Source organism: Musa acuminata, chromosome BXJ2-1 (genome assembly GCF_036884655.1).
Source record: "Musa acuminata AAA Group cultivar baxijiao chromosome BXJ2-1, Cavendish_Baxijiao_AAA, whole genome shotgun sequence".
Classification (NCBI taxonomy): domain Eukaryota; kingdom Viridiplantae; phylum Streptophyta; class Magnoliopsida; order Zingiberales; family Musaceae; genus Musa; species Musa acuminata.
The window spans coordinates 22,886,591-22,912,115 of NC_088338.1; positions in this window are offsets into that span (position 1 = coordinate 22,886,591).

A 25,525-nucleotide genomic window follows, 5' to 3' on the forward strand; every position below is an offset into this window, starting at 1 on the left:
CATCCCGGGTTCCCCGGGCACGGGCGTTACCACTGCCTGTGTTGGGCGGTACCACCGCCCAATGTCAGTCTAACACTAACACCACCCTAGCCGGTACCACCACCCAGGTCTAGTGATACCACAACTTGGGGGGCAGTGCTGGGCAGTACCACTGCCCAGATTGGCGGTACCACCGCTTGGCACCCTACAAGGGGTGGTACAACCACCCAAACTAGCGGTACCACCACCTGACACAGTCTCGAAGACTATGCCACGACGATGAGACTTCTTGGGGCACTGTTTGGGCCTCTTATTGGGCCCAACACAATCCTTACATGGGCCTAACTGGCCCCTAATTGGGTTGATCCAAATCCAAACCCAATTACGAGCTAACTACGAAATCTAAGACATAATCTGAGCTAAATAAGTTCGTAAGTTTATTCTTCCGGCGAGCTTTCGGAAATCTTCCAGCAATGTTCCGGTGGACTCCCGGTAAGCTCTTGGACTTCACGACGATCTTCTTGGTGAGTTCCGATAAGCTTCTCTGGCAAGCTCCGAGACTTCTCTACTGGTTCCGACAGAACTTCCGACAAACGTCCGGACTTCTAACGAACTCTCGAACTCCCAACGAAATCATGTCCTTGACTCCAGGACTTCATTTTGTTTCATTCCTTGCTATCGTAGTTAATCCTGCACATATAAAGCACACTTCGATCTAGACAATTAATATTAAGCATTAATCATGTTGTCCGGCATGTCATTGGTCACTCGACGTTTCGTCCGATTCTTCGACGCATCGTCCTCTGTTGCGGCCTATTGCTCAATCAACTAGTTGACTCTGCAACTCCGATATCCTTGGCACAATATCCGCTCTTCTTGGCCCGATGCCCAAATCCATGGCTTGAACTCTTATATCATTACGTCGATCGATCCTCCGGCCCGACTTCCAATCTTCTAACATGTTTTCCTTCGGCACAACATGATTCTTCCTACTTTAATTGTCTAATCCTGATCGAAGCATCCTGCATCACTCAAAATGTAGATTAAATTATAAATAATTATCAATTGGTTTCATTATCAAAATACAAGATTCAACATGAAATGCTCCGAAATATTTTATATGTCATTGATATGCTTCAAATCATGTCATGTGCCCTTGATCTACTCTGAAATGTTTCATATGTTAGGATCAAGAGCCCTAAGAGGAGGGGGGGTGAATTAGTGCAGCGGAAAACTTTCAACGATTAAAACTGCATTCGTACATTGAAATCCGATTCGGGCATAAAAGTCGTTTCATGCAAATAATAATTTTGAAAGCTTACGGAAACGTATTTGAAGTAAAGTAAGGAAGGCAGTTTGTAGTTAAGATAGAAATCAGAATGTAAGCACAAACTGAAATATGATGTTCGGACGATAAAATCGATTTTTGTCTTAACGCCGATTCGAAAAATACTTAACTATGAAACATGTTCTTAAATGACCAGAAGGCAGTAAGCTATTGAGGAGGTTTGCAGTAAAGATAAGATGCTCAAAATAAATGCAAACCAAGATTTAGAGTGGTTCGATCAATCTTGACCTACATCCACTTTTGGCTTCCTCCACCAATGAGGTCACTGATGTCCACTAGAGGCCTTCTTCAATAGGCGAAGGTCAACCACCCTTTTACAATTTCACTCCTTTTGACGGGCTTATGAGACAACCCTTAAAACTTTTCTCTCCTCTCTTGAAAAATCAAAACTTGGAAAAAGAGGGAGGAGAACTTCTAGCCTTTACAACACTTTTGAGCTCAAAAAATCATAGAGTAAGGGTGGGGTATATATAGGCCCCAAACTAGTTTGAATTTGGAGCTTAAAGATGTCTTTTCCAGGATTTCCGGGGTCCTGGCGGTACCACCTCCTGACTGGGGCGGTACAACCGCTTGGCAGCTTGGAGATTGAGCCTTTGGGCGGTGCCACCGTTGACAGGGACGGTTGCACCGCCCAGTCTCTCTCAGAGATTGAGCCTTGGCAGTGCCATCGCTTGACTGGGGCGGTTGCACCGCCTGCCAGAGCTCGGAGACCAAGCTCAAGCGGTTCCACCGCTTGTTAGTGGCGGTTGCACTGCCCAGTCTCACTCGGAGACTGAGCCCAGGAGGTGCTACCGCCTACCTTGGGCGGTTGCACCGCCCAGCTTTTCTGGGAGACCCTCTCCTGGGCGGTGCCACCGCCTAGCAGGAATTCTAGTCCGAATGGGTTGATCCATTTGGCCCAATTTGGGTATGTCAAGGGCCCAATTGCCCCTAGATTAAGTTAATGGGATCACCTCCCATTACTAACTTAATCTTCATGCTAACTACGACATTTCTTAAGACATTTACTACAACTTGCTCTGGTGCTTTAATCGCTTCTTCCGACGAACTTCCGGCGAACATCCGACGAACCTTCGGCGATGCTCTAACGGACTTCCGGCAAACTCCCGGACTTGCGACGATCCACTTGGCGAGTTTCGACGAGCTTCTTTTGGCAAGCTCCTAGACTTCTCGGATTTGTTCCCGCAGAACCTTCGACGACTATCCGGACTTCCGTCGAACTCTCGAACTCCCAATGTGATCAGTCTTGACTCCGGCGCAACTCCTGCTGTATGTCTTACTTTCATCGTAGTTAATTCTGCACACTTATCTTAACATATGGATTAGATAACAAATGACAATTGACTTCATCATCAAAATCCGAGATTCAACAATCTCCCCCTTTTTGATGATGACAATCAATTGATAACGGAGTTAACCTTAACTCCCCCTATCTATATGCCATACTTGAGATAAGTCATTCTTGAATTCAAGGCCTTTGAATTCAATAGACTTATTGATAAGTTAAGAACTCTTAACCTTATCAATTACTCCTATCATGATGTATCTTACTGAAAATGATGTCAAGACTTAACATCCATTCTCAAGTTTTACATTTCAAATATGAATGATGGTAGCAGTTCAACATAAGATATTAACATGTAAATTTAAAATTTAAGCTTTTGATATCTTAACGTAAAGCAAACATTTCAAGTGTTTAGCAATCGTAGCATTTCATCACATGGTAAGATATCAACACGTAAAGTTACGATGCAAGTTCTTGATATCTTAACATGATGCAAACATGGCATAATGCAAATATGGCAATCATAGTTATCATCAATTCATATATTTTCGATGATGCAAGCATGGCATAATCATAGCATCAATACTCATAGCATCAATTCATATATCTCTCCCCCTTTGTTATCAACAAAAAGGAGAACGATATAAGCAAATTTTAAGCATAAGTGCGGTATTTATTCATGCCATAACTAGGTTCATGTCATTTTCCAACAGTGAGTGATAGGATACCAATTATGCAAACATCTCAAGGAAAACATGACATGGAGATAGCTTTTAATACTTCTTCATTTTTATTTGTTATTATCTTTTTGCATGGAGGAGGAAGGTTATTTGTGATACCAGCAATTTGTGAGTTTACTTTGAATGAAGTTAAAATCAATGAGAGATTAAATCATACTCCATTTTTACAAGGATCAAGATATGTATGTGAAACAAATCCTTGCAAGTAAAAACACTAACATCCATATTTCAAGAAGGAATTTACAAGCAGGAAGCATTTTATCAAATCCATTTCTCAAAAAATTATTTTTCACATGATAAGTGTATGAGAGATGTTTTTGCTAGTTGATTCCATATGTCAAAAATCAATGATGAGAATCAAAATCGATATAACATATGCTTATTAGGTTCGGAAAAGGATAATGTATCGAGAAAATCCGATTGTTAGGATACCACTAGTTAAGAGAATCCGAAAATGAAATTAACGCTTTCATGCATTCGGACAAGACTATACTATAGATTTTTAAATACAATCATAAAGACAAAACATGCTCATTGTTATGGAAATTTTTGTATCCAAAAAACATAATTTCCAATATATAATTTTAGGCATGTAATAGCAATCAAGTGATTTGATCATTCAATCAATAAAGTCCGAAAAATGATTTTAACAAGTTTATGCATTCGGACACATTAACATTCCTAATTCTCTTCTAATGAAATCAAATTGTTCTTCACTTAGCGGTTTTATAAAAATATCAGCTAGTTGATATTTAGTATTATGGTAATATAATGACACATTAACATCATGGCAATACATCAACATCATGGTAATATCGTGACACATTAACATCATGGAAATGACACATCAATTTCATGGCTATATTACTTTCTCAAATCATATTTATCATGGAAACCAAGACACAAGGTTTTCAAAGTAGGCATTATAGAAACATTTAATTTCAACGTGAAATCCGACAATGAGTAACGAGATTAAGCAACGTAACCCTGCATATTCTCACCAATTAATACATCAAGTAACCATATCAAAGATTAGTAGCCATCAAGGCATTGTGATCAAGGTGAGTAACATAAAGAGTTTACAACAACGTAATTGTTACAACAAGAGGTGATTGTGTCCACATATACAAGCTTTATTCAGGAGGTGAAAAATTAAAATGCCTAAATAAAGAGTCAAATTGTCGATGAATTTGCTGCAGCTCAGATAGGATTTAATCTTGTCGATGTTCAAGCCGATCTTGTCTTTGTTCAAATCGGTCCATCCGAATCCCAATGTCTTCGATAGATGATGCAAGAGCTTGCTCAAATGGATATGTTTCCTCAAAGGGACAGATCGGAGGAGATTAAGTACCCCTAAAGGCTGGTGTTTCGGGTTCTAGTTCAGGTTGAGGGGGATCGGTTCTTCTAGGCATTCTAACCCAATTACCGTTTCCATAAAAACATCTCAATCGGTGAAGTAGATTTTTATTTATTATGCTAAACCTGTCTACTTTTATCACTTCTTCGTCGGATGGTATTGGAATATCGTAGGCTTTAAGTATTCTAGTGATTATACCACCATATGGAAGCATCATGTCTTTCTTAGATAGTTCTATCATGTTTTGTTGCATAAGGTAACCAAAACAGATGTTATGTCCTTTCATGATCCAATACATGGTTCCTAATTCCATTTGACTTACTTCATCATGATGGTATTGTTTAGGGAGAATGATGCTAGTTATGATATGATGAAGTACCTTAGTGTTTAGTGGTAGTAGATGTTCACAGCTTTTAGGAACTATCACTAAGTTGGGATTACCAAAAATTGTTCCTAAGGCTTCAACATATGTTGTCCCAACTGTTTCATTATCCTACGATCCTCTAAAATAAAGACCTCTATTTTTTACGGGAATGCCTATCATGTCGCAAATGAATCTATCCGTAATGGAGATGTGTTGTCCTAAGAGATAGGTAGACACTCTTTCTTCTTCATCTACATTGTTGTAAAATAATCTAACAAATCTTGGATAGATGGGTTCACTAATTTGTAAAATTGGGAGTAGATCTAAGTTTGCATACCATTGGATTGTCTCTAAGTCTCTTAGTTTATCTAGACCTACATGTTTTCCCTTATTGACACTTCTAAATTCGAAGGAAGAAAATTTTTCAGCATGATATTTTGAATCGAAAAGGGTAAGATCAAAGTCTTCTTCTAATCTCCTCTTCCCTTTGTCCCTAGAGGATCTTCAAGAGCCCATAACTACTGCAATTTAAGAAGATAGTAATGAGCAAGAGTAAATGACTCAAAAACAGAATTTAAAGGCTTCTTAGAGAATACCTTAAGTGAGATCCTTAAGAGAAGGAGAGATTGCTAATCTTTTGCTTTGAAATGAGGAGTATTTGGGATGCTAACATGGGATAAATGGAGGTGGAGAAGCTTTGGTGGTGTAAAGAGGGGAAGGGAGTGAGTTGGGGTTGGTTCCACCGCCGGCCCTAGCTCGGTTTAAAAGGGGGCAAGATTGCGGGCGGTTGCACCGCTGGCTGGGGTGGTGCAACCGCTTGCAACCCATGACAGCCGGTGGTGCTACCACCAGCTGGACGGTGCCACCGCCTACAGGCGGTGAGCACTTGTTTGGGGGCTGTATGGGCTGATTTGGATGTTTTCAACTTGAGGAGAGTTTTCATTTGTGGAGCAATTAACTTTACTTTCATAATTACGTAAGAGTTTCCATTTCAAAATGAGAAATTTTGTACGTTCAAGATAGATCTTGTGATGCGTATATTCTACTTTAAATGTCGTACACAATTTTAGACATGTTCATGACTTATTATCCAAGTTGGTAAGCTTTGCAAGTTTATGACAAACTTTGCTTGCAAGACGTAAGTTCATGATATAGTTGGATCCGAAGGTAAAGAAGAAATCAATTCGATGAGTTCAGAAATCTGGAGGGTATGTGAAGGGAGAATTATGAGTTTCAAAATCTAAGGGATTAAATAGGATTCTATTAGTATCACTCTATAATATTAATTTTCTAATCCTCTTTTTACTATTTAGGCTAGAGAGCATTACGTGTTCTTTTGGATCTCGAGTCATGAATATCGAGTATCCAAAAAGCAAGATATTATCTCTTGCTCTTAGCTTTTGATGGTGTATGTTTCTACAAGAAGGGGTGATTTTTAGGTACCCATTTACTTTTGAGTGCCTCAAAAACTGATCTACATTGTTTATCATGTTGCATAGAGTTTATCATGGTTCCTTTAGGAAACCAAATTAATTTGTTCGGACTAATTTTCTTGAATGGACACTGATGTGTTTTGTGTCCATATTTGCGATAAAAATTACATTTGCTTTGGTGTCGAACATGTAAGATGGGGCCTTTTATGAAGGTGGTTGGATTTTGGTGAGAACTTCTCACAAATCCAATTCCACTTCTTTTGGGAATGTGACCCTTGTTTGCAAGGATCATGTTCAAAGACTTGCTACCAACCTCGAATTTCTTCAAGGTGTCCTTAAGTAGCAAGTTTTCCTTTTGGAGAGTATTTAGATCATGGCATTTTTCACATTGAGCTAAACTATCATGATATTTAGTTTTTAATTTATCAAAATTGCTAACAAAACTATCATGATTATTTTTAAGCAATTTATTTTTTCTACTAATTGTTTTACATTCATCAAATAAGTCATGGAAGGTATTTAATAATTCATCAAATGATAAATCTACATCAATTAAATTTGTTACCTCTTCTCTGATGGCCATTAAGGCGTAATGAGCAACTTGCTCGGTGTTGGACTCCTCTTCTTCGGATGCGCTCGAGTGATCCCACGTTGCTTTGTGCGCCTTCTTCTTTGATGTTCTCTTCTTGGCTTGGGAACAATCACTTTTGTAGTGTCCCGGCTTTTTGCATTCGTAACAAATAACTTGATCCTTTTTGGGTTCAAGTTTATTTTTTGTGTCACTTTTAAACTTGTTTCTCTTAATGAATTTTTTGAATTTCCTTGTTAGAAGTGCCAAGTCATCGTCATAGTCCTCGTCACTTGAGTTTTCTCTCAAAGTGGTCATCTAAAGTTCTAAGTGCCATATCCTTCCTGTTCTTTGGAAAGATGTCTTCTTGCTCTTCATTAGCCTTGCAAGTCATTTCATAGGTCATTAATGACCCGATTAGTTTTTCAAGAGGGAAGTTGTTTAAATCATTAGCCTCTTGAATAGTAGTGACTTTAGGGTCCCAACTCTTAGGAAGGGATCTTAGAATCTTATTTACGAGCTCAAAATCCGAAAAACTTTTGCCGAGTCCTTTTAGACCATTGACGACATCCGTGAAACGGGTGTACATGTCACCAATAGTCTCGCTTTGTTTCATTCGGAAAAGTTCAAAAGAATGTATCAAAAGATTGATTTTTGACTCTTTCACTCTACTTGTGCCTTCGTGAGTCACTTCGAGTGTATGCCAAATATCAAACGCGGTTTCACAAACCGAAACATGATTGAACTCATTTTTATCAAGCGCACAAAATAAGGCATTCATAGCCTTTGCATTAAGAGCGAAAGTCTTCTTCTCCAATTCATTCCAATCGATCATTGGAAGAGAAGACTTCTAAAATCCATTTTTTACAAGATTCCAAAGTTCAAAATCCATTGAAATAAGGAAGATCCTCATTTGGGTCTTCCAATAGGTGTAGTCCGTCCCATTGAACATGGGTGGACGTGTAATAGAGTGGCCCTCTTGGTTTCCGGCGTATGCCATCTCCCTTGGGTTTTAATCCGTTTGAGAGTTAACCCCGCTCTGATACCAATTGTTAGGATCAAGAGCACTAAGAGGGGGGCATAGATTAGTGCAGCGGAAAACTTTCGGCGATTAAAACTGCGTTCATACATTGAAATTCGATTCTGACGTAAAAGTCATTTCATGCAAATAATAACTTTGAAAGCTTACGGAAATGTATTTGAAGTAAAGTAAGGAAGGCAGTTTGTAGTTAAGATAGAAATTAGAATGTAAGCGCAAACTGAAATATGATGTTCGTACGATATAACCGATTTTCGTCTTAACGTTGATTCAGAAAATACTTAACTATGAAACACGTTCGTAAATGAGCAGAAGGCAGTAAGCTAATAAGGAGGTTTGCAGTAAAGATAAGATGCTCAAAGTAAATGCAAACCAAGATTTAGAGTGGTTCGGTCAATCTTGACCTACATCCACTTTTGGCTTCCTCCACAAACGAGGTCACCGACGTCCACTAGAGGCCTTCCTTCAATAGGCGAAAGCCAACCACCCTTTTACAGTTTCACTCCTTTTGATGGGCTTAGGAGACAACCCTTACAAACTTTTCTCTCCTCTCTTGAAAGATAAAAACTTGGATAAAGATGGAGAACTTCTAGCCTTCACAACACTTTTGAGCTCTAAAAATCACAGAGTAAGATTGGATTTTCGGTGCGCTTTCATGCAGGAAAGGGTGGGGTATATATAGGCCCCAAACTAGTTTGAATTTGGAGCTCAAAGATATCTTTTCCCGGATTTTCGGGGTCCTGGCGGTACCACCTCCTGACTAGGGCGGTACAACCACCTACCAGCTTGGAGACTGAGCCTCTGGGCGGTTACACTGCCTGATAGGGGCGGTTGCATCGCCCAGTCTCGCTCGAAGACTAAGCCCTGGCCGTGCCATCGCCTGACTAGGGCGATTGCACCGCTTGGCAGAGCTCGGAGACCGAGCTCAGGCGGTTCCACCGCCTGTCAGCGGCGGTTATACTGCCTAGTCTCGCTCGGAGACTGAGCCCAGGCGGTGCCACTGCCCAGCTTGTTGAATCTCGTATTTTGATGATGAAACTCCTTGATATATGTTTATGATTTAATCTGCATTTTGAGTGACGCAGGGTGCTTCGATCAGGATGAGACAATTAAAGCAGGAACATCATGTTGTGCCGGAGAAACATGTCAGAAGATTGGATGTCGGGCCGGTGGATCGGTCGACGTATCGACAGAAGGCTTCGAGCCGTGGACTCGAGCATCGGGCCAAGAAGAGCAGGTATTGTGCCAAGGATATCGGAGTTGCGGAGTCAACTGGCCGATTGGGCAATAGGCCGCAGGAGAGGACGATGCGCCGAAGAATCAGACGAAGCGTCGAGGGACCAATGACATGCCGGACAACTTGGTTAATTGCTTAGGATTAATTGTCTCGATCGAAGTTTTGTTTTAATTGTGCAGGATTAACTATGATAACGATGAAGACATAAAGCAAAACAAAGTGTCGGAGTAATGCGCGAAGGATTTGTTGCGAGTTCGAGAGTTCGACGGAAGTCCGAAGGTTCGTCGGGAATGCTTCCGGAACTAGCCGAGAATGAGTTGGGAGCTTGCCGAAGGGTTTTTCGGAAGCTCGCCGGAAGGTTCGTTGGGAGTTCGCGGAGCTCACCGAGAAAGATCGGAGCTTGCCGAAGAAGCTCGTTGGAACTCGCTAAGAACAAATCGTGAAGTCTAGGAGCTTGCCGGGAGTCCGCAGAATGGTTTCCGAGAGTTCATCGGAAGACCGCCGGAAGTTTGCCGGAAGCTCGCCAGAAGAAGTCTTGACTTGCGGACTTTGTAATAGCTTAGAAAATGTCTTTAAAATCATAGTTAGCACATTAATTAGGGTTAGGATTAGGTGTTAATCCTATAACCCAAGTAGGGGCCAATTAGGCCCAAGTTCGGACTGGTTTGGGCCAAGTTTGGAGCCAAACCAAGTGAGCTGAAATAGTGAAAGAGGTGGCACCGCCCCAGCCAGGAGGTAGCACCGCCCAGGCTATGTCTCCCAACGAGACTGGGAGGTGCAACCGCCCCAGCCAGGAGGTGGCACCGCTTGGGGCTCAGTCTTCGAGCAAGACTGGGCGGTGCAACCTCCCTAACAGAGAGGTGGCACCGCCTGAGCTCGGTCTTCGAGCTCTGCCAGGGGGTGCAACCTCTCCAGTCAAGAGGTGCAACCGCCTGATCCCGGAATTCCGGGATTTGATCGTTTTGAGCTCCAAATTTGAACTGGGTTGGGGCCTATAAATACCCCACCCATTCAGCACTGAGATAGCAAGAACTTACCCGAAATCTTGATCTTTTCAGTGGTTCTTAGAGCTCAAAACTGCTAATTTTCCTCCTCCTTCTGTTCTTCAAGTTTGAGTTGTAAAGAGAGGAGAGAAAACATCTGTAAGGGTTGTCTCCTAAGCCCGTCAAAAGGAGTGAATCTGTAAGAGGGTAGTTGGCCTTCGCCTATTGAAGGAAGGCCTCTAGTTGACGTCGGTAACCTCATCGGTGGAGGAAGCCAAAAGTGGAGTAGGTCAAGACTGACCGAACCACTCTAAATCTCTGGTTTGCGTTTATTTTGAGCACTTTATCATTACTGCAAACCTCCTACATAGCTACTGCTCTCTGCGCTTTTACGAACGAGTTCTGTGCAGTTTACGTTCACGTCTTAATTCCATTTACAAACTGCAAACTGCTCTCTGCGCTTTTACGAACGAATTCTGTGCAGTTTACGTTTACGTCTTGATTCCATCTACAAACTGCAAACTGTCTCTCTGCGCTTTTACGAATGAGTTCTATGCAGTTTACGTTTACGTCTTGATTTCACTTACAACTGCAAACTGTCTTCTGCGCTTTTTTTTTACGGACAAGGTTCTGTGCAGTTTACGTTTACGTCTTGATTTCATTTACAACTGCAAACTGTCTTCTGCGCTTTTACGAACAAGGTTCTGTGCAGTTTACGTTTACGTCTTGATTTCATTTAGAACTGCAAACTGTCATATACGTTTAGACGCAAACTGCGTTTAGACGCAAACTGCGTTTAGACGCAAACTGCGTTTAGACGTAAACTGTGCTTAGACGCAAACTGTGTTTAGACGCAAACTGCGTTTAGACGTAAACTGCGTTTAGACGTAAACTGCGCTTAGACGCAAACTGTGTTTAGACGCAAACTGTGTTTAGACGTAAACTACGCTTAGACGCAATCTGCGCTTAGACGCAAACTGCACTTAGATACAAACTGTGAATCAGCTTTTGCATCATAATAGTTTCTATCGAACGAACGCAGCTTTCGGTTTTAATCACTGTAAAATTTCCGCTGCACTAATTCACCCCCCCCCTCTTAGTGCTCTCGATCCTAACAATTGGTATCAGAGCGGGGTATTTCTCATTTCGGATTTACACCCGAGAGAAATGGCTCTTCAAGAGGGCTTTTCGATCTTTCGTCCACCGTTCTTTAACGGATTGGACTACACTTATTGGAAAACTCGAATGAGAGTTTTCTTGATTTCTCTAAATCTAGATTTATGGAATATCGTTGAAAACGGTTTTCAACTTCCCTCTAAACCGATGAACGAATGGTCGGATTTAGAGAAGAAGTATTTTTCTTTAAACGCAAAGGCTATGAATGCCTTATTTTGCGCTTTGGACAAAAATGAGTTCAATCGGGTTTCTTTGTGCGAAACGGCTTTCGATATTTGGCGTGCTCTTGAAATCACGCACGAGGGAACTAGTAGAGTCAAAGACTCGAAAGTTAATATTTTACTGCATGATTTCGAGCTTTTTCATATGAAACCAAGCGAAACCGTTGTTGACATGTACACCCGTTTTACGGATGTCGTCAATGGTTTAAAATCACTTGGTAAAAGCTTTTCGGATTTTGAACTCGTTAACAAAGTTTTGCGCTCACTTTCTAAAACTTGGGATTCAAAAGTAACTGCTATTCAAGAATCGAAAAACTTGAACCAATTTCCACTTGAAGAACTAATTGGTTCATTGATCACATATGAAATGACGTGCAATGCACGTGAAGAACTTGAGAACCACCTTCCAAAGAACAGGAAGGATTTGGGACATAGAACATTTGAAGACCACTCGAGCATAAGCTCAAGTGATGGTGAACTTAAACTACAAATGAAACGAAAATTAAAAAGCAAAAAGAATCAAACTACTTGCTTTAAACGCAAGAAGAAGAACAAAAATTGGGATGAATCGAGCTCCTCTGAAGAAGAGAAAGTCAACAAAAGCAAGGCGGCAAACTACGCCTTAACAGCCCACAATGATGAGGTAATCGAAATCCCCCTAATTTATTTTGAAATTACTTGATGCTTTCATGATGTATTTTTCTCTTTTAGTTTAGAATTCATTTTCTTAAAAATTTCATGTTAAAAAAAAAAATTATTATGATCATACTAAGTAATTTCGAAAATGATAATATTGCATATTTTATGATAAACAAATAAAATGATCTTGATTGAAAATATGAAATCATGGTTAAGAAGTAATAATGTGCATTACGTTGATTTCCATTGTTATTTCTCGATTTTGATTAAAGATCATGTTTGATTTGAAGAAATGCATAATGATGAAATTAAATATTTCGATTAACAATTTTATGCATGAGATTTTAAGCCGATGATAAGCATGTGTTATTCTCATGAGTATATTTGAAAAACTATGGCAAAAATGTGCTTGAATGCATGAACGTGTTAAGATTATTTTTCGGACATTCTTGATTCAATGTTCAAAACACTTAATTACCATGATGATTTTACACTATAACATGTTGGAAATTATATGTTTTGGATACATAAATTTTTATGATCATGAGCATGTTTTATCTTCATAATTGAACTTGACAATCTATAGCAAAATCTTATCCGAATGCATGAAAGTACTAATTTCATTTTCGGATTCACTTAACAGTTGGTATCCTAACAATCGGATTTTGTCATACACTTATGAAAAATATTTTTCTAAAATGGATTTGATGAAATGATTCATGCTTACAAATTCCATCTTGAAATATGAATGATAGTGTCTTTGCTTGCAAAGATTTGTTTCACATACATATCTCCTATGATTCATGTGCAGAAAAAGAATTTATAAATCATAATACAATGAGATTTCTTATGCAAAAATAAAGTGCTTTTGTGATTCTTTGCTAAAGAGAATAATTATTAAAATCATGATCTTGATAATTATAACATGAAGCTCTTTATAAATCAAGATCGTTTATTATGCTCCCAACATTTATCAAAAAGGAGTTCTTCAAATGAAATGCAACTTGTCTTTTGATTTCATGATATTTTGTGAATTTCGAAATCAATTTTAATGACTTGATTATGAGTTTCAAGTTGACGATTTGATTTGAATAAGTTATGTCTAAATCATAATCATGATCTTGCAAAATTGAAATCACAAATAATATCTTTTGGTATTCATGAATTGATACTATAAGTGCCATATTTGAATTTTCATCATGTTAAGATATCAAGAACTTGCATCGTAATTCTACTTGATGATATCTTGCCATATGATGAAATGCTACAATTGATAAACACTTGAAATGCAATCCTCTATCTTATAGATTTTTCAATAAATCTATGCTTGTCATATATGAATTTATTGAATGTAATTTTGAGGATGATTTCAGATTTTACAAATGCTTGATTCGTATTTACGACATAAGATACACTTTAAATATGAATCATGCTTCAATCATGTTAAATGCTTCAATCATTTTCTATCTCTAGGGTTCTCGATTTTGATGAAATACAAGTGATAAATTTATTTATGAAATCTTGTAAATTACTTGAATTATGAATGAGTTTTTATGATGTGTTAAAAGAATCACTTAAAAATAAAATGCTTTTCCCATCTTATCGAGATTAATGCATGATATTGTGTGAATCTCGAAATTGATTTTGATGAAATAGTAATAACATTATTCATGTTATGAATCTCAAAAATGATAATATGCTTCATGTGATAATATGAATACACGAAACACTTATGATATGATTTTTATACAATTCCGTGTATTCATAAAATATTTATCTCCTCATCCAATAACTTTTCTTGATATTCCTTATGAGATGAAATGAAATAATACATGAAATACAAATGAGGAGTTATTGATCATGCATGGTAGGATATAATTTGACAAAATTGATACCATCATGATATGAAACATTTATGATTTGCAATTATGCATGCAATACTTGTGCTTTCTAATTATGATGTGATGTATTGCATATGATGTAAATCATGATTTAAAATGCTATGAGTGCTAAGTTACACATTTTGAGAAGAAATTGCTATATTGAAACATTAATGTAATTATGAATGATGATATGATATTATGCATGTAATACTTCAACTTATGATAATGATGCATGCAATGATAAAATATTCATGATGAAAAATTGTCTTGACATTCATAACTTGATTATTCATCCTTTGTCATGATTTTGAAATCGTTGTAAAAGGAAAAAGAACTACAAAACTGTATTCTTCCTTTCTTTTTGACAATGACAAAGGGGGAGATAGCTAGCTTGCACAAGTCAATAAGATGCAAAAACTTGATTGCTAGCTTGCCTATCTTAAGTAGCAAAGATTGCTAACTTGCTTATTTCAAGAAGCAAAACTTGTCTTCTTGAACATCACCATTTTGAATATCTCAAGAAGCAAGACTTGCAACCTGCACATTACAATAGGAAGCAATAATCATGAGCCTACACAAGAAAGTTATCTTGCATTTGCTTTCGAAGTTTCTGCTAGCTTGTATATTGCGAAACTTGTATATCGTAAAAATTGCTAGCTTGTAGTCTAAAGAGAAGCGAAAAGTTGCTATCTCAAAAGAAGCATATGTGCTATCTTGCCTATCTCAAGAGGCAAAAATGCTAACTTGCACATCTAGCAAAACTTGACAAATTTGCATATTTCAAGAAGCAAGAGTTGCCTTCTTGAACATCTCTAATTTGCTAGCTTGCATGATATAGAACTTGCTAACTTGAACATCTCTAATTTTCATACCAAGTGCTATCTTGTATGCTATAAAACTTGCATATCTAAAACTTGATAGCTTGAATATTCTAAGCATGATTCAAAACTTGCTATATTTTCTAGCAAAATTGCATGATGATAAAACTTGATAATATGTTTTTCATGCAATAAGTTGAACCAATATCACAAACACTTGATTGTGATACTTCTCCTTTTTGTTGATGACAAAGGGGGAGAAGTATGTTGATGACATGACATGTGATGCATAAGTTTATGCATATGTTCATGTTGACGTGTTGCAAGTATTCATGATGAATATATTGCAATGACTTGAATTCAGTTTGAATTCAAGGTTCTATCAATATGGCATATTGATAGGAGGAGTTTGTTTAAACTCTGGGAGTTAAGGTTAACTTAGATTATGATGACATGTTGCTTAGATTTTTGAAACTAGGAGTTTCTATCAATAAGGTATATTGATAGGGGGAGTTTGTTTAAACTTCGGGAGTTAAGTTTAATTCCGACATCAAGTAGTTGTCATCATCAAAAAGGGGGAGATTGTTTAATCTCGTATTTTGATGATGAAACTCCTTGATATATGTTTATGATTTAATCTGTGTTTTGAGTGACGCAGGGTGCTTCGATCAGGATGAGACAATTAAAGCAGGAACATCATGTTGTGCCGGAGAAACATGTCAGAAGATTGGACGTCGGGCCGGTGGATCGGTCGACGTATCGACAGAAGGCTTCGAGCCGTGGACTCGGGCATCGGGCCAAGAAGAGCGGGTATTGTGCCAAGGATATCGGAGTTGCGGAGTCAACTGGCCGATTGGGCAATAGGCCGCAGGAGAGGACGATGCGCCGAAGAATCAGACGAAGCGTCGAGGGACCAATGACATGCCGGACAACTTGGTTAATTGCTTAAGATTAATTGTCTCGATCGAAGTTTTGTTTTAATTGTGCAGGATTAACTATGATAACGATGAAGACATAAAGCGAAACAAAGTGTTGGAGTCAAGCGCGAAGGATTTGTTGCGAGTTCGAGAGTTCGACGGAAGTCCGAAGGTTCGTCGGGAATGCTTCCGGAACTAGCCGAGAATGAGTTGGGAGCTTGCCGAAGGGTTTTTCGGAAGCTCGCCGGAAGGTTCGTTGGGAGTTCGCGGAGCTCGCCGAGAAAGATCGGAGCTTGCCGAAGAAGCTCGTTGGAACTCGCTAAGAATAAATCGTGAAGTCTAGGAGCTTGCCGGGAGTCCGCAGAATGGTTTCCGAGAGTTCATCGGAAGACCGCCGGAAGTTTGCCGGAAGCTCGCCAGAAGAAGTCTTGACTTGCGGACTTTGTAATAGCTTAGAAAATGTCTTTAAAATCATAGTTAGCACATTAATTAGGGTTAGGATTAGGTGTTAATCCTATAACCCAAGTAGGGGCCAATTAGGCCCAAGTTCGGACTGGTTTGGGCCAAGTTTGGAGCCAAACCAAGTGAGCTGAAATAGTGAAAGAGGTGGCACCGCCCCAGCCAGGAGGTAGCACCGCCCAGGCTATGTCTCCCAGCGAGACTGGGAGGTGCAACCGCCCCAGCCAGGAGGTGGCACCGCCTGGGGCTCAGTCTTCGAGCAAGACTGGGCGGTGCAACCTCCCTGACAGAGAGGTGGCACCGCCTGAGCTCGGTCTTCGAGCTCTGCCAGGCGGTGCAACCTCTCCAGTCAAGAGGTGCAACCGCCTGATCCCGGAATTCCGGGATTTGATCATTTTGAACTCCAAATTTGAACTGGGTTGGGGCCTATAAATACCCCACCCATTCAGCACTGAGATAGCAAGAACTTACCTGAAATCTTGATCTTTTCAGTGGTTCTTAGAGCTCAAAACTGCTAGTTTTCCTCCTCCTTCTGTTCTTCAAGTTTGAGTTGTAAAGAGAGGAGAGAAAACATCTGTAAGGGTTGTCTCCTAAGCCCGTCAAAAGGAGTGAATCTGTAAGAGGGTAGTTGGCCTTCGCCTATTGAAGGAAGGCCTCTAGATGACGTCGGTAACCTCATCGGTGGAGGAAGCCAAAAGTGGAGTAGGTCAAGACTGACTGAACCACTCTAAATCTCTGGTTTGCGTTTATTTTGAGCACTTTATCATTACTGCAAACCTCCTACATAGCTACTGCTCTCTGCGCTTTTACGAACGAGTTTTGTGCAGTTTACGTTCACGTCTTAATTCCATTTACAAACTGCAAACTGCTCTCTGCGCTTTTACGAACGAATTCTGTGCAGTTTACGTTTACGTCTTGATTCCATCTACAAACTGCAAACTGTCTCTCTGCGCTTTTATGAATGAGTTCTGTGCAGTTTACGTTTACGTCTTGATTTCACTTACAACTGCAAATTGTCTTCTGCGCTTTTTTTTTACAGACAAGGTTCTGTGCAGTTTACGTTTACGTCTTGATTTCATTTACAACTGCAAACTGCCTTCTGCGCTTTTACGAACAAGGTTCTGTGCAGTTTACGTTTACGTCTTGATTTCATTTAGAACTACAAACTGTCATCTGCGTTTAGACGCAAACTGCGTTTAGACGCAAATTGCGTTTAGACGTAAACTGCGCTTAGACGCAAACTGCGTTTAGACGCAAACTGCGTTTAGACGTAAACTGCACTTAGACGCAAACTGTGTTTAGACGCAAACAGTGTTTAGACGCAAACTGTGCTTAGACGCAATCTGCGCTTAGACGCAAACTGCACTTAGATACAAACTGTGAATCAGCTTTTGCATCATAATAGTTTCTATCGAACGAACGCAGCTTTCGGTTTTAATCGCTGTAAAATTTCCGCTGCACTAATTCACCCCCCCCCCTCTTAGTGCTCTCGATCCTAACACAGCTTTCCTGGGAGACCCTCTCCTGGGCAGTGCCACCGCTAGGGTAGGAATTCTGGTCCGAATGGGTTGATCCATTCGGCCCAATTTGGGTCTGTCATGGACCCAATTGCCCTCAGATTAGGGATCACCTCCGATTCCTAACTTAATCTATATGCTAACTACTACATTTCTTAAGACATTTGCTACAACTTGCTCCGGTGCGTCAATCGCTTCTTCTAGCGAGCTTCCGGCGAACTTCCGGCGAACATCCGACGAACATTCGGCGATGCTCCGATGGACTTCCGGCAAACTCCTGGACTTGCGACGATCCACTTGGCGAGTTCTGACGAGCTTCTTTTGGCAAACTCTTGGACTTCTCGAATTTGTTCCCGCAGAACCTCCGACGACCATCCGAACTTCCGTCGAACTCTCGAACTCCCAACGTGATCATAGTCTTGACTCCGTCGCAACTCCTGCTGCATGTTTTACTTTTATCGTAGTTATTCCTGCACACTTATCTCAACATATGGATTATATAACAAATGACAATTGACTTCATCATCAAAATCCGAGATTCAACATCATATGTCATTGATATGCTCTGAAACATTTCATACGCCCTTGATATGCTCCGAAATACTTCATATGCCATTGATATGCTCCATAATATTTCATACGATATTGATGTGCTCCGAAATGTTTCATATACTATTGACATATTCCGAAACATTTCATATGCCATTAATATATGAAATGCTCCGTATGTCAATGATATGCTCCAACTAATCTTACTCCTTTGTTATAAACAAAACATACTTCTAATGAAATGACATTATAATTCTGCATTCATTGAGTGGCTATCTTTGAACTCTTGTATCCCTACCTTATATTTGGTACCTTATTTGTTTGAAACTGTCCTCTTTCGCCATGGATATGTTAGTCGCTTGCTAAATTCTATATGCTCACTCTGTTGCTATATAAAATTTTTAGAATAGCTTATCACTCACTAAAATGTTTAAATTGAGCTATGGTAGTGGAAAGTTAGAAGAATTTGGGCAAACCATTAGTGGACGATATGTTTTTATTGTATAGGTACACTTGGTGTCTAATTGAATGTTTGATGGTAAATAGAAACTTATGAGTTTTATAAAAGTTTAAAGTATTGAATCTCGGATTTTGATGATGAAGTCAATTGTAAATTGTTTGATCTAATCCATATGTTGAGAAAAGTGTGTAGGATTAACTACAATAGCAGTAAGACATAAAGTAGGAATTGTGACGGAGTCAAGATCGAGATCTCGTCGGGAGTTCAAGAGTTCGTCGGAAGTTTGGATGTTCGTCGAAAGTTCTGCCGGAACCAACCAAGAAGTCCAAGAGCTCATCGTAAAGTCCAAGAGCTTGCTGGGAGTTCATCGGGGCATTGCCAAGAGTTTGTTGGATATTTACCGGAAGTACGTCGGAAGCTCGCCGGAAGAGCAATTGATGCACCGGAACAAGAAGTATTGTGATCATGTCTTAAATATCGTAGTTAGAGCGTAAATTAAGTTAGGATTGGGAGGTAATCCCACTAACTTAATTAGGGGCCAACTGGGCCCTTAACAGGGCTAAATTGGGCCGAATTGAGCAGCCCATTCAACCCTTGAATTCCTGACCAGTGGTGGCACCGCTAGGGCCGACGGTGGCACCGCTTGGAAAGTAGTACCCCAGGATTTCTGGGCGGTGGTACCACCAGTAGTTATTACTATCAGCAGTAGTACCGCCCCTGTCAGGTGGTGGTACCGCTAGAGCTCGGTCTCCGAGCTTTGTCAAGTAGTGGTACCGCCCAGTGTTAGGTGTCAGGCGATGGTACCGCCCAATAATGGTGGTAGTACTGCTAGGACCTCAAAAATCCGGGATTACACACTTTTTGGCTCCATTTTTAAAGCCATTGGGGGCCTATAAAAACCCCATTCTTTTCTGCATGAAAGGGCACGGAAGTATTAAGATAATCTTGAGTTTTTGGGGTGTAAAAGTGTTGCAAACAAGTGCTAGAGTCCTCCTCCTCTCTTTCTAAGTTTTGAGATCATTCAAGAGAGGTGTGAGACTTGTAAGGGTTCTCTCCTAAACCCGTGAAAAAGAGAAAGCGCTGTAAAAGGTGATTGGTCTTGATCTATTGAAGGAAGGCCTTTAGTGGACGCCAGAGACCTCATCGGAGGAGGAATCCATAAGTGGGCAACCAAAGAAGAAGGCTCTCAAAGCAACATGGGATGACTCAAGTGTATCCAAAGAAGAGGAGCCAACCAACACCGACCAAGTTGCTCACTATGTACTAATGGCCATTAGAGATGAGGTAACGAGTTTATTTGATTAAAATTTATCGTTTGATAAACTATTAAATGCTTTTCATGATTTATTTGATGAATACAAATCAATTAGTAAAAAATATAAATTGTTAAAAAAGGAGCATGATTCTCTTATTAGTGATTACAATAGATTAAAAGTTGAGCACAATGATAGTTTAGCTTTATGTATGAAATGTGATAAACTAGAAGTACTTCAAAAGGAAAAATTGCTACTTAAGAAAACCTTAGAAAAGTTTGAGGTTGGTAGCTAATCCTTGAAAATGATCCTTGCCAACAAGGGTCACATTCATAGAAAAGGTGAAATTGGATTTGTGAGTAGCTGTCACCAAAATCCAACCACCTTTGTTAAAGGTCCTACTTTGCATGTTTTATCCCGAAACAAATGTAACTTTTGTTGCAAATTTGGACATGTAGCTTATCATTATCCATTTAAGAAATGTAGTCCATATAAATTGATTTGGGTTCCTAAAAAAACTTAAATTACTCAATGCAACATGATAAGCTATATAGATCAATTTTTTAAGCACCTGGATAGTACCTTGATTGTGGATGCTCAAGGCATATTGTCATGACCCGAGTCTGATGAGCCAACTAGCCAATAACTCCATTTTGGTCCGAGAGTTAACATAGTATACTCATCAGACCCATATAAGCCAATCTGACACATTGCCCACTTCCGATGTGGGACTAATGGGATGTTACAATGTCCCCATCTCGAACCCTAGCATAGTGCATGTGAGGTTTAACTCAGTGGTGGCTCCACACCGTGATGAGTTCTCGACTCTATCCACGGGTAGCCCTTTCCTACTCAAGCCCTCTCACCCTACCCAAATGCTAGGTCGGCTCTAATACCAAATGTCATGACCCGAGTCTAATGAACTAACTAGCCAATAACTCCATTTTGGTCCTTCAACCATGGACCAAAATGCTTAAGCGGGACTTAACGTAGTATACTCATCAGACCCATATAAGCCAATCTTACATATTGCCCACTTCCGATGTGGGACTAATGAGATGTTACACATATGACCGGAGATTCATCTCATTTCTCTAAGCTCACAAGCCTAGATGAAGGATATGTCATCTTTGGAGACAACAACAAGGGTAAAATCATTGGCAAATGAACCATACGTAACAAATCTAACCTTCTTATTGAAGATGTATTGTTAGTTGATGGTTTAAAGCATAACCTTGTGAGTAATAGTCAATTATATGATAAAGGATATATCGTTAGATTTGAATCAAATGCTTGTATTATTGAAAAACCATACAAAAACACATCTATGATTGCCCTAAAATAAAATAATGTATACACTATCGAGATTGATGATCTTTGTAATGAAATGTGTTTTTCGATTTTGAATGATGAAGCATGGCTTTGACATAGGAGATTAGGTCATGCTAGCATAAACTAATCTCTCAAATTTCATCTAAAGAACTTGTAAGAGGAATTCCTCATATCAAGTTCGTAAAAGATAATGTGTGTGATGCATATCAACTAGGAAAACAAATAAAAGGTAGCTTCAAACCTAAAAACTAAATAAGCACCTCTAGACCTTTGCAATTGATCCATATGGACTTATTTGGACCAATTGCTATATCAAGCCTAGGAGGTAACAAATACACATTTGTCATCGTGGATGATTATAGTAGATACACATGGACTTAATTTTTGGCACACAAAAGTGAATGCTTTAGATATTTCTCTAAGTTTTGTAAACTTGTTCAAAATGAAAAGGGTTTTATGATTTTGTCGATTCGAAGTGATCACGGTAGTAAATTTCAAGAATTTTGTGAATCTAATGGATACAACTACAACTTCTCAAGCCCAAGAAATCCTCAACAAAATGGAGCAGCAGAAAGAAAGAATAGAGAACTTACAAGAAATGGCAAGAACCATGTTAAACGAACATAGCCTATCCAAATATTTTTGGGCAAGCCATAAATACGACATGCTATGTTATGAATTGGGTTCTAGTAAGACCACTACTTTCCAAAACTCCTTATGAGTTGTGGAACAACAAAAAAACCCAACGTTTCGTACTTTAAAATTTTTTAATGTAAATATTTTATTTTGAATGAAAAAGATGCCTTAGGTAAATTTGATGCAAGATCCGATGAAAGGATTTTTCTTGGCTATTCTTTTATTTCTAAAGCATTTCGTATCTTTAATAAAAAAACTTTGATTATAGAAGAATCTATTTATGTTGTTTTTAATGAAATTTTTGATGTTAAGAAAAATTATTTTGATGATGATCTTAATTTTGATACTTTGAATTTAAATGATTCCCCTTCTCCATCTAGCAACTTAGATGCATCTTCTTTCGGACCTTCTTTACCGAAGGAATAGAAGTATTTAGATACTTATCCTAAGGAGCTAATTATAGAAGACACAACGAAAGGGGTTCAAACTCGTTCTTCTCTTAAAAATTTTTGTGCCAACACCGCTTTTTTCTCCCAAATTGAACCTAAATGCATTGATGAGGCCATGAAAGATGATTCATGGGTCATCGCAATACAAGAAGAATTGAATTAATTTGACATAAATGAGGTGTGGAATCTTGTTCCAAGGCCAAATGGCTATGTAGTTATTGGTACTAAATGGGTCTTCAGAAACAAGCAAGATGAATTTGGTATCGTGGTTAGAAACAAGGCTAGATTAGTGGTCAAAAGTTTCAACCAAGAAGAAGGTATCGATTACGAAGAAACCTTCGCTCTTGTAGCTCGATTAGAAGCCATAAGGATGCTCCCTGTCTATGCTAGTAGTAATAATTTTAAATTATTTTAAATGGATGTTAAAAGTGCTTTTCTTAATGGCTTTATTTCTGAAGAAGTTTATGTTGAATAACCTCCCAGATTTGAGAATGATGATTTCCCTAATCATGCGTTTAAATTGACTAAAGCTGTCTATGGATTGAAACAAGCCCCAAGGGCTTGGTATGAGAGACTTAGCTCATTTCTAATTCATAATAATTTCTCTAAAGGCAAGGTCGATACTATATCGTTTATCAAAAATTTTGAAAATAATTTTCTTATTGTTTAAATTTATGTTGATGATATTATTTTTGGTTCTACGAATGAATCTCTTTTTAAATCATTTACTAAAAGTATGAGTCTTGAATTTGAAATGAGTTTGATGGGGGAATTAACCTTGGTTTTAGGCTTACAAATCAAATAACTAAGTAGTGGCATTTTTCTTACTCAAACAAAATATGCTTTAGATTTGCTAAAAAGGTTTAATATGGGTAGCTCAAAGGCTATCAATACTCCCATGAGTTTCTCCACTAAGTTAGACATTAATGAAAGTGGAGAAAATTTTGATCAAAAAGTTTATAGGGGTATGATAGGAAGTTTACTATACCTCACCGCAACTAGACCAGATATCATATTTAGTGTAGATCTTTGTGCTAGGTTTCAATCTAATCCTAAGATATCTCATCTTAAAGCAGTTAAGAGAATTCTTAGATATCTTAAAAGTACCACTAATCTAGGATTATGGTATCCAAAATTCGAGAACTTTGAACTAATTACATATGCTGATGCGGATTTTGTTGGATGCAGATTAGATAGAAAAAGCACATCAGAAATATGTCAATTTTTAGGACATGCACTTGTTTCTTGGTCTTCCAAAAAACAAAACTCGGTTGCACTATCTTCAATCGAAGCTGAGTACATTGCAGCTAGTGCATATTTTGCACAAGTTATGTGGATGAAAAATACTTTAGATGATTATAAGATTCATCTTAAAGATATTCCCATAAAATGTGATAACACAAATGCAATATATTTAACAAAAAATCTCATTCAATACTCTAGAACTAAACATATTGATATTAGGCATCACTTTATATGAGATCATGTTAATAATCATGATGTAATCTTAGAATTTATTAATAGGAAATATCAATTAGCTGATATCTTTACAAAACCTTTAAGTGAAGAACAATATGAATTTATTAGAAGAGAGTTAGGAATGCTAATTTGTCCAAATGCATGAATTTGATGTATATCTTTTCCGGACTATCTTTTTGTATTTCATAAATGGAGCTTCAATGAACTTATTTCATTTTTATCTTCCTTGGTATCAAGTTTACTTCATACCCTTGCTCCATCACTTAATGATTTTTGATACACTCAATCACTTCATGGGTTTCATTGATAAATGCATCTCTCATGGATTTATCTCTTGTGAATTTTTAATAAGAAATGGATTTGATGTGATGCCCCTCTCATTATGAAGGTTTATTCATCAAATTTCTTTTATCCTTCATATGATGATTCTTTCACATGAATTCTTTCTTAATGAGGGAATAATTTTTTTTTTTTTTATCAAATGAACAATTGTAAGAGTGAGGAGTTGATTTCACATGAATATCTTGATCCCTATGAAAATTGAAGCATGATTTAGTGAAATTCTTTTATCATTTTTAACTTGATTCAAATCATTTCACAAAGTTGGTATCTTAATAGATTTTCTCCTTACTTTTCTTCTTCTTGCAAAGTTTTGATGAAAAAAAGAAAGGGGGAGAAGTTGATGGTGTTAGGATCGGAGCGGCACTAAGAGGGGGGGGGGTGAATTAGTGCAGCGGTAAAGTACGATAAACTTTTGACGATTTAAACACTTTCAGAAACTTCGTACGATAAAAGCAACGTTTTGTTTGAAACCGTTTCGACTACGTTTTAACTTGAAGGGATACGTAAGAAGGATACAAAGAAGTAGAGCATCAAAGTGAAGATGGTTTGCAGTTATATAAATGACAATAAGATAAACGTAAACCGATTTATAGTGGTTCGGTCATGCGACCTACATCCACTTGCGAAGCCTTCTTCGATGAGGCTCCCAACTTCCACTAGCAAATCACTTTGAAGGGGAAGGACAAATACCCCTCTTACAACCTTTTACAAGTGGTTCACTCTCTTACAAATTTTCAAAGATAAAGAAGGATGTGAACACTCAAGCAATTGAAAATAAAAACTTGCTAAAGACTTTGCTAAGACTTTTATCTCAATCTCTTGCTTCTCAAAGGTTGTGTTCTCTACTGAGAATTGAGGGGTATTTATAGGCCCCAAGAGGATTCAAATTTTGGCTCCAAATTTGGAATTCTCTTGGGTTCCCGAGGCTGGCGGTGCCACCGCCTATCAGTGTCAGACACTGACAGTGTACTAGCGATGCCACCGCCCAGTCCGGCGGTGCCACCGCCGGACCTCTCGGGTGCTGGGCGGTGCCACCGCTCAGTCCAACGGTGCCACCGCTTG